This window comes from Macrobrachium nipponense, chromosome 9 (genome assembly GCF_015104395.2).
Source record: "Macrobrachium nipponense isolate FS-2020 chromosome 9, ASM1510439v2, whole genome shotgun sequence".
Classification (NCBI taxonomy): domain Eukaryota; kingdom Metazoa; phylum Arthropoda; class Malacostraca; order Decapoda; family Palaemonidae; genus Macrobrachium; species Macrobrachium nipponense.
This window is the reverse complement of record NC_061110.1, coordinates 27700168-27711454: the sequence shown is the minus strand read 5'-3', so window position 1 is coordinate 27711454 and position 11287 is coordinate 27700168. Positions and strand designations below refer to the sequence as shown.

The 11287-nt window shown below is 38.2% G+C and overlaps 1 long non-coding RNA gene across 1 annotated transcript; it reads right to left on the bottom strand.

Annotated features, from left to right (window-relative positions):
* Nucleotides 1-229: 229 nt before the first annotated feature.
* LOC135218649 (uncharacterized) lies at nucleotides 230-2241 on the bottom strand. The gene is made up of 4 exons (XR_010315372.1): nucleotides 2083-2241; nucleotides 1617-1675; nucleotides 1333-1477; nucleotides 230-401 (listed from the first exon to the last, which is right to left on the bottom strand). It is a non-coding gene; the product is annotated as an uncharacterized LOC135218649 (long non-coding RNA).
* Between the last annotated feature and the right edge of the window lie 9046 nt (nucleotides 2242-11287).

The following is an 11287-nucleotide window of genomic DNA, read 5'->3' as shown; positions in this document are numbered from 1 at the left end:
AAAACAAACCTTAATTTCAGGCATAAAAAAATGAAAAACTATCAAATAATATTGCCAACTGGCATATAGTACAGCCATTTTTAACGTTCGGAATTTGCAATAACTAAGCTTCCATTTAAATATCTAAATTAGACATCTTGTAATTACTGACCACTGAAGGTAAAAAGAATGATTTGTACATCCATCATAAAACCATTTATTGAAGTGTCAAAACTAATAACACATGCGAAATAAAAAAAAAAATAAAACTTATTAGCACGCTTAAGTAGAGCAATCAGTAATGCCAGGCTCCAGTCACCTCAATTTATCAACTTTTGCAACAAACGCGCAGACGCACCAGTTCCTTAGCACAATTCTTCTTGTTGCCTTACATAACCATTCCAATTGATCTATCCTGTATACTGGAGAAAATGTTGCAGAAAAAAATGATGCTGTAAGGGCATTACAGTGACTTGCCAAGTTAAACATGACACAGTCACTCCTAACTTTGACGAGTAGAAGCTTTCATTAGAGATCCAAATTTTGTATTGACTCTTGACTAAGGCTCCCAAAAAAGTGCTACCAAACAACAGGGCAGAAAGCCAAGACTGCTAAGCAAGAGACTGGTAGAAATCCGGTACTAGATTTAAGAAGGAGATTGTAACTAACGTTACTGATGAAAATCCTTTCAACTTAAATGAAGGTTTGTATATTGTATGTAGCATAATGTCATTAATAATATCCAGTACAGTTTTTTCTTTAAACTGCTGACAAATAAGAGTGTAATCAAGAATAAAACCCAAAATTTACGTTATATGAAACTAGGTAAAACAAAAATTGAAGCAATTTTTAACAGAGTTAAAATGATCAAAGCTATCGTTCTCATATTTAAAACTCGAAAACTTTACTACTGCTGAAAACTAAGGAATTGAAAAATGAAAATACTTACAATAACTACAGTACCTTAAATTAAATACTAACTTTGGCATAAACATCCTTAACCTTCAGGAAACTTAAGTCTTCAATACATAAGTAGATTGTCTTAATGTCAGATTTTACGAGAAATAAAAATATGCACTTACGTTACTTTTTAAATCTTAGAAAAAGAATGAAGGTGCGTTAATTGCCAAAAACAGCTTGACTGATGCACTTACCACCTGAAGGTTTAAATGAATTAGCTGGTTTGAACCTCCCATGAACCCTGCCCATAGGTCATAAGACCTATGGACAGGGATGGGAGGGGCCTCCACCCCTACAGAGGCACCGCCCCTGTAGGGGTGGAGGAAAAAAAAAAAGTTAGTTTAGATGGTTCATGCAAAATGTTTTAAGTTTCACCATTTTCAGGAAACCAACCTTGAAGAGCCACGTAACCCGTTTTTTCTCTTGCACCGATACAGAAGTTATCCTGGGTTCAGAATTTTTTTAACAAAGTTTCCTTTTCTCAAAAGAGAAGTTTGATTAGTTAGCCTGGCTCCATAAAGCTTGGATTCACTGTCATCTGGAAGTAGTTTGAATTTATTTTAATAGCATCAAGACCAAATATTTCACGCTATATCATTACTTAATATCGGATAGTTTAGAAGGCTATGCTGCTAGTCACCTAGAATAGAGACAATAACTAAAAACAAATCACTAACCTCCCTGGAACGTTAGAAGTCTCCAAGTTATACTACGTAAAAACTGGACATAACCGACCCTGAAAGAGATTTACCAATACCCTATGGCTATTAAAAAGTTTAATAATTCTTTAATGTCCCTACTACAAGAAAACGAAAGTTTATTATGATGACTATTATATAATGCAGTTCAACTTAAACATTGTGACAAGCAAATAATGGGTGAAGACGATTAGGTTTCCCTGGCATATTTTAAAGCAGCAGCATAGAAATATTAAAGCAAAAAATACATGAAAAAAATATAACACGTTGAACGCAATATAACAACATTGTGTACGCCAAATTAAGTATAAGCAAAATTATTAAAAACTAGAATATCAAACAAACTAAATCACAGCTAAAAGTTTTTAAGTAAAACAGCTACATATACGACAATAATATGAATTCAAACTTTAACGTCAGCAAAGACTTGATAAAGTTCCACTACTGTAACTCCACGTAGCCTTCCCTAGCCAACGTTGCATCAAGTCCCGGCCACGTACACGAAAAACTTCATAAAACAACCCCCAGTTCCTTCGCCAACGTAACCAGGATATGCGTCCGTGAAACGTCCAGTTCCGACATTAAACCAAGAGACGACGCAACCGCTGCGTTCAAACTGAAGTGACAATCTGTTAACTTTGTTTCTACCGAAGTAAGTCATTGCTGACGTCACCATCAAGGATGATCAAGTTAGCTATTTTCAGACAAGGATCACCTACAAGTCAAACTGGATAGATTGACGCTTTGCCTACGGATATTTGCTTGTTTATTTAGTACTTCCGAGCCTTTGATAAAATTGGAATCAAGGGGGAAATATTCAATTAAGGGATAATAACGAAAAACTCTCGATGTATGAGCATTTATGAAAACTTTGAATTTGTTTATAAAGCTCTTCATAGAACTTAATATACCAACTGAATGGGAGTTTCTTACGTCGTTATTCTCTTTATTCCTATTCTTTCTTACTCGCAGTATTTTTCTTCTTACTGCTCCCAAACTCCCGAACTAGTTCTGTGGGAACCACAGATTTATTTGACATAATCAAACTCGACTGAAAAAAATCGAAGAATCAGGCCAAGCACCATATTAAATGTCACATTAGCCCTATTATAACGACTCAAAATGTCTTTGTAATTTTTGTTCCCTGGTATCAAGAGTGAGTCTATTGTACTACATCCTGGGCGCTGCAAATATAAAGGCTCTCAAACCAACATTTTAAGTGTATCTTGGCTCATGTAACTTGAAGCTAGCTGTAAGTAGCCTCCTTGCGTTGACTAAATTTTAGAGAGAGAAAAAAAAAAACTTTCCACTCTTCTTACTTTATAAGCATCTGAAGATAGTTAATAACGGGAGTAAATGGTGTTTTCAAGGTATCATTTTTCAACACCATCTAAAGAAAGAGCCTGCAAAAGTTGCCTTGCAATGAATGAATACTACATACATACATACATACATATATATATATATATATATATATAATATATATATATATATATATATAGATATATATATATATATATATATATATAATTCTTAAAGATCACATATAAAAACAACATATAATATTGACGAGACTGGGGTATACGGCAAAGCATTGATGGGAGTTCATTAAAAAAAAATTAATACATCTCTGCATCCACATTAGGAGACCATCATTCCAGGGCCCCACCTTGTTATGCATAGGATAATCACACTGCTGAAGACTTTCAAAACGTCATTAGGGTATAGAAGCGGCAGGAGCGTAGTTCCGTCAGTGTACCTCACGCGGCACACTGTAGGCATTCCTTAAAGTTCTTTGCAGCGTCCCTTTGGCCCCTAGCTGCAGCCCCTGTCATTCCTTTTTACTAAACCTCGTTCATCTTACTTTCCAACTTTTCCTAACAATTATCTAAACTATTTTCATCGCCGAATTACCTAATACGACCCAGCGCTTAGTCTTTGGCCTAAATCTTATATTCCAATTTCAATGGGCATAGAAACGTCAGAACAGAAATATACGTAGGCTATTTATTGTATTTCATTTGCCTTTGTGGGATATTTGTAACTATTACTAGCTTTACTATAGTGGCCTTCGAAATAACATAATTTTATCATTAGAACGGGAATAATTCAGAACGAGATAAACTTTTGAGACATGTAAAGCTAAGTTTTCACGGTCTACGCAACAAAAATCTCTAATTAGATGTTACGTACCTATAGCTATCATGGTGGAGGCGGGTTGATTTCGATTCTAAGTATAAAGCCTGAATTTGACAGGCATATGCACAGCAGAGTCGAAAGCAACTTATCTTGATAGCTCAGTGCAAAAAATTATTAAAGTCTATCGTCGTTCCTAAATCTGGCAGCAGTTCGAACCCCTCTTGTGATTCGAACTGGTTGGATGTACCAAAGCACTTAGGATTAATGATCACCCTTGGATGTAAGCTATTCCAGAAGTATACTGAAAAGGGTATTAAACATTTGTGATTCAAAAATAAAAAATGTGTCAAGGTTTATGTGGCAAAACCTGCCAATCAGGTATCATGTCATTGGTTAATATCGACTGCAAGTAGTAGGCTTCAAAACCTGAATTCAACAGTATAAAGAATTAAATCAAACATAGGCCAAAGAACAAGCACTGAGACCTATGAGGTCATTCAACGCTGAAACGGAAATTGACAGTCAACGGTTTGAAAGGCGTAACAGGAGGAAAACGTCGCAGTTGTACTATTAACCAATTGTTGTGAGAGGGTGCAAAGTAAGATGGATGACAAATATAAAAGGCAAGCTGCAAAGATCCTGAAGTAATGCCTACAGTGCGCCGCATGAGGTGCACTGACGGCACTACCATCCTACGGGGTCAGTCGTATGTTCAACAGTTAATATCAGACTATACATCACTCGGTAGCTCAGTTGTCAAAGTCGCTGCTGTAGTTGTTCCTAAACTACAGGTGTGGCTCGAATCCCACGGTTGACAACACTTATCAATTACAAGTGCAAGTTATTCCGACGTAGCGATATTTGTGGATTAATATCTATGAATATTGAAGACTGGCTGAATGTGACAAATTCATAATTGTCCATATGTCACAAAACTACCAATTAACTGTCGATTCTAAGCACAAAGCCAGAATTCGATAAGCATATGTACAGCAGAATCGATATCAACTTATTCTTCTCTTGATAGTTCAGGGGCAGCTGGCAACGAAACTCATCAATTATAATTTCCCGTTTAAGGGTAAATTATTCCTGTGGTGTGGCGATATGGCATTAAACGAAATTTTTTGCTCATACTTTTCTAATCTGAAAATGTCACAGCGTATTGTGAAAAAAATATGTACAAATATATTTGCCCGGAAGAGCTGCTTTAAGAGTTTCTGGCAATATATATTTTTTAAAATGCACGACGAAGGTTTTTTGTTTTGTTTAACAGCGGAGCAATTTACTTAATACACCTTAGAATTTTAATTCGTTTGTTCGGTAAATTATGAGCAAACAGTTTTCTGTTATGATGCATAAAAGACCATTTTTGTTGAAGAACCAAGAAGTCATGCAAAGCAGGATCAAGCATTTAAGTTTCCCATATCCAAAACGAAGGACGTCGTTCTCTTTTGCCCCAGTAGGGGGGGGTGTGGTGCCGTCGCTTTACCTCATGTGGTTATTCTATAAGGCATTAAGGTCTTTCTATGCAGCGTCCCTTCGGCCCCTATCTGCAACCTCCGTTAATATTCTATTCCTTCTATCTGCCTTTCCACCCTCTCTGACAATGATTTTAAAGAGCAATTACGTGGTTTTCCTCGTTACATTTTTTCAAACCTTACTGTCTATTTGCCTTTCAGCGCTGAGTGACATCATAGGTCCCAGCGCTTAGCTTTTGGCCTAAATTCTACTTTTTTTTGCGTCAACAGTCCAAACCTAAGATGGCCGATTTCATTGTACTTGGCTGTTACGTCAACAGCGAGCGGTTCGGTAATTCTAAGGAATAACTCCGCACGGACTGCAAAGAACGTAACCGCGAATACGACATCCACTAAGGATTGGGGCGTCCCAAGGCCAATGTATTTCGCCGTGTTTAGTACTGGCCCCTGGCGGTTTAATTAAACGTTTGACCACCCAAAAATAACGGTAAATTCTTAATAAGCACACGAATACTAAAGGAAAACTGTAATTTCCAAAGAAATTAGATTTACCAACGGTTCCTCGGCCAGCAGCTCCACTCCAACTGTTCCATATTGGAGTTTGGTGGTTTGAAGGAAAGGTCTTCATGAATTTGTTTCATTAGCGTTTGTATCGATTATTCCAGTCTCTGCGGCGGAGTAAGTTTCTTACAGTTAATGTCTATATTTTTATCATTTTCAGATAAAAGTAAAACTTCCTCCAGTTTTATTCATGGGTCTGGTTACATTTTATAATGTTTTTTATTTAATTGGCTCATATTTATTGCCTTTGAACAGAGCTTTTTTATTTACTCAAATATTGTGGTTTAATTAGACTATTGATATTTCAAATGCCATGATTTTTCCTTAACATTTAGCTGTACAGACAAATATAACGATGTGATTACCATAACCTTATTGCTATTCATGATCAGCAATGACAATTTAATTTTTATTTTTTTTAATATTCTAAAAAGATTTTCTGTCGTGGAACATACACCTTATTCGTTCATTTTCTCTAATAGGTCATAACTCCACTAGACCATAGGTCACTGATTCAAGTACTGCGGTTTTCTATTGGTTTTGTGTTCTGATGTTATTACCTTACGCAAAACTGTCGTCCTCCGATTACCACTACCCTACATACCCCATACCACAAAAAATAATGGGGGTCCCCATGTGCGAAGCAGTGTGTGGATGGGGGAAACTGAAAACGAGCGATGTGCGGAAGATATAACAGCAGGAAAAAAAAATAGAAAAAAAAACGACGGGGCACTAGAGAACCAGAAAAATACCAGCATAACATAACTTAGGAGAGTAGGCTATACAGGTTACAATTTTGCCATATTGTCTTACCTTATTAAGGTGGCCTCTCACTAGGCCTTTTTTTCTCAAGCAGCGAGCTGCTGCCGAAAATGGAAAACCAGGAGCTTTTAGCTCGAGATTTTGGCATCCCGTCTGGACGGGAGGCATCGAGCATGAACAGCGAGCGACCGCGTAGTGTAAACTAACAAAATTGCTGCTGCTGATAGGACGTACTCTCAGACCTTTGGCTTCTCTTCTCCTGAGCCACTCTCGAACCCACGAACGTTTTTTGTTACTCTTTCATTCACATAAGATTCCGAGAACACATCACTGCAGCACATCTTGCAACAGTCCGACAATTTCTGGGCGCCATGATGATATCAGCAGATCAGTTTTGTTTACTTTTTCCTACTGCTCCTCGAAACCACGAGGTCCTAGTGTGATGATACAACACTTTTGCTGGATGCTGGTCAAAACTGCGAGCAAGAAATGACTAGTGTGATACCAGCTTTAGTCGGCGTTGGATTTTTCCAGATGCCGGGTATCAATATCACCTGAATGGGCTCCAGTTGGGGTAGCCCTACCGGGTCCAGCTTAGGAGGTGCGACCCAAGTTGACCAGCAGCAATGGAGAAGGCATGAAGCAATTCCTGATGATTTGATACTGACCTAATAAACATGTAGCAGGAGATGTACTGGCGGAAGTTTTCGAGTACCGGGCCTAAACAGGATTAGACTAAATGTCCCTCTATAAGTGTTCGATGTTGTGAGTATGAATATATGGATTGCTTGGATCCACAAATGCTTCGCTATGGTTTATGGTAAGGTGTTGATATCCATGTTCACTTTTCTTAGAGGATGCCCACTCGTCACTAACTATAATGCTACTCGGCCTAATACATTATTACTTAGGGAATAAGCGGGATGAGGAGAGTAGCTGGGTCTCGACGGGATTTTCAATTACAAGCACTACAAAGAACTTCGAAAGCCGCTCTATTCCACAAACACCCACACCCCACGAACTTCCATACCACGTCCATATTTATATTTTCCAAACTTACTTGTTGTCGATCTAGACAAATATGTCTGGTCCTCTAATTGGTTTTCCACACTGTTCAGTTACCTGCGAATAGGAACTCGTTCAATTACCGGTTGCTACCTTCAGATTCAGGTTGTGAAAATTTCATGGGTAAACAGTTTCTTCAGTCACGCATTCACAAACACAATCACTTTCCAAGGTAAAAAATAGCACTTATGCAGATATGAGCCCTTATAGTCGGTTACAAAAACCTTGCTGGCAACACGCTTTTTACTCTTGGCTTTATTGGACGAGTGGTTTTCGAGCTGGGCTGCCAATCCGGTGGTCCCAGGTTCGATTCCCGGCTCGGTCAACGCGGAATCAGAGAAATTTATTTCTGGTGATAGAAGTTCATTTCTCGATATAGTGTGGTTCGGATCCACAATAAGCTGTAGGTCCCGTTGCTAGGTAACCAATTGGTTCCTAGCCACGTAAAAATATCTAATCCTTCGGGCCAGCCCTAGGAGAGCTGTTATCAGCTCAGTGGTCTGGTAAAACTAAGATATACTTACTTAACTCTTGGCTTTCGAACTTTGGCGTGACACTATGAATAATGTCGATCAGAGCGTAAAGTACAAGCCTTGGAAAACTTAGGACACTTTTATTTCTTCTGGAAGCACACAGTGGTTTCTTAAGAAATTAAAGTTTGTGGATTATTACGAAAAAAAAAAGATTAATCACCTCGTATTCAATAACCTTACAACTTTCCCAAGTGCCCACCATGATTCAACTGATTATTGGATTTGAATTTTGAATGAGTGGATTTTTTAAGTTCCAACAAGGAAAAGATCTCAGTTTCAAATAGCACCGCATTTTTCAACGGCTTCCATAAAAAAAAAAATACTGATCGAAATAAATCTGAAATCTGACTGGCCGTGGCCATTCGAAGTGAATCTGTCAGTCAGTGGGTCTCCCGAGATAAAGTGGAGCGCATGCGCAAACACGTCGTTGTCTTAAACCTCATCAGTTGTTGTAAGCCCACCAAAACCAGTAGCTAATAGTAATCATGCAGGGGTGTCAAACTCATGGCCCGCTGGATGGTCTTAAGTGGCCCACGAGATGCCAAGAGATTTTTTTCAACTCGAGCTATTATCACTTAGAACTGAGGAAAATTTAATTTAACTCAAGTTACTAAACTGTTAAAACGAGACAATAAGTTTTACCTTCCATTCATATGACAATGATTTCTTAATTTATATCATATCATAATTGCTGGCAATGAGGCTCTTTTATTGCAAATCTTAATAAATGAGTCATAAGGAATAAGTAATTAACCAAATCTTTGATGGCCCTCGAGACCATAACCAAGTGCATAATTGGCCCGCCTCGAAAGGATTTGAGTTTTGACACCTCCTGTAAGTAACGCATTACTGGAGGTAACGCGTTCTCATTGAGGAGCCTGCTGAGTGGGTGGAGGTAAGGTATTGCTCGTGCGCAATAAGGATGTCAAGCAGTGTGGACACAAACATACGAACGTAACGCGAGCCACCCAGCGTGACATGGTGAACACCAAAATCAACACGGAAAAATTTCATGCCTTACCGTAATTTGATTAAAATTTCATGCCGTACCGTAATTTGATTATTTTATTTCTGTTATTAGCATTTGCGCAACTTATGTATTGAGAGGAAACTATTTGTTTTCACGTGTTTTACACAAGAAAAATACAAATTATAATGTGGGAAGTGGCTGGAGTCTTTTAAGCCCCATACTGCTGTATTGACAATTTTAAACTACTTTCAAATTTTCGTGAGATATTAACCAATTTATGAAGCAACTACGCTTTGTGAGAATAACCGTGTTAAAATTCTAAGCTAAGGTAAACTTCTCAAGCCACACGAAAATGATACAAACCAAACCATTTTTTTTTTCTTTACCACCAACCCTACAGGGAGAGGCTTTTCCGGTGCCCTGGTCCATAGGTCTTCTGACCTATTGGCAGGGGCATGGGCGGGTCAAATAACTATTTTTTTTAAAGTGGTACGTGCATTAGTCTAGCCAGTTTCAGAAGTTAACGTACGTTGAAGACTTATTTTAAAAGTTCTAAAAAGTAACGGTTATTTCATTTAAACTATTAATTTTGCCTTCAAAGTCGGGACAGAAGCTGACATGATTTCATTATATTTCGTTAATTGATATTTTTATTACCTTAGTTACTAGCTATTTTTCATCTGCAATTAATTAAACTTGTATTTGTACTTTTCCCGTTAAAAGGACGGTTAAACTTTTTGTTACAAAAGGTAACTGCATTGCTTTAAATATAAAAATTTCACGTATTTGATTAGTTTTTTCTTAAACATTCAGTTTAACGTAAACCACGTCAGGCCCAAGTTTTTACTTTGTAATACAATACAAACCAATGCGTAGCTGTGGCTTCAATGCGCTCAATCAACCCACATTTTTCATTGATATAGTTGCCAGCCCTGGCCTCTTTACTTTGGTCACTTGGGTACTTCTGGTCTCTCCCTTTTATTTTTATCTATTTATTAATAGATTTTTTTGGTTTTGTTTTTTGCTACTCTGGTCAGAAGCTTTCATAAAGTGGTGGTCTGGATGGGGCTCGGTCAAATTCGGACATATTCCCTCAGGACAGTCGCCCCCCAACCCCCCGGGACATTTTCCCATCTGGACATTTCCCCCCTAGTTTACAGCAAGTTACTCAATTACCCCAGTGATAGTTTAAGTGGTTGGGATCTAGTTCTGAATTCCTGTTGACAGTCTCATTATCAGTGTACGCTCCAAATGTATTCATGCAGCTGTATGTTATTCGTGCGCCACATGGTAGTTGCTTCAGTTTCAGCTTTTTATGCTTGCTACCCAACAAACAACAGCGAAGCTATTGAAGTTGTTATCAAGACAATAGTAGACAGGTGTGAGCAACTGGGATTTACTCTTGATCCAACCATTGTAATTACCGATTTCGAGAAATCTACCACCATCTTGCCCAGAGCACTTGGTGCATAGTTCAAAATCTTGGTCTTGAGCAGAGATATAAAAACCAGGAGGAAATCAAACACTGTTGGTATGCTCGATGGTCTAGCATTTCTACCCTTGACTGATATTGAGGAGGGCATAGCATTTCTGAAAAATACAACTCTGGAAGGGCTAGAAGAACTATTTGATTACTTTGATTCAGTTTATGTATCTGGATGCATTCGTCGTGTAAAGCCATCACCCAATGTTCTATCTGTACGAATCAGCGCCGTCCACCTCTTTTTCTTCCACAAATTTGGAATGTGTACGATGTTACCCTGGCAGGAGGGACCGCACAAACATGTGTGAGAGCTGGAATAATGTGTTCTCTCACTTGGTTGGCCACAAGCATCCATCTTTGTGGACGCTCATTGATGCATTAAAGAAGAAAGGACTGTTCTTTGGTGTCCTTGCCTTGCTTTCTTAGAGGATCGTGGTCAGCCTCCCAAAAAACGTGGCAAACGGTCCAAGAGACAACTTCATGGAGCGTCTCTTCGAGATATGCGTAGCTCGACGAGATGCTCATTAGAATGAGCAGCACTTTGAGGCTGTTGGTTATTGTTTTTATTTTACCCTAAATATATGAATGTTTTTAAATATTTCAATCCTTATGCAAAAATAAACTAGTATTAATGACACTTTTCTTCTGTATTTGACCCT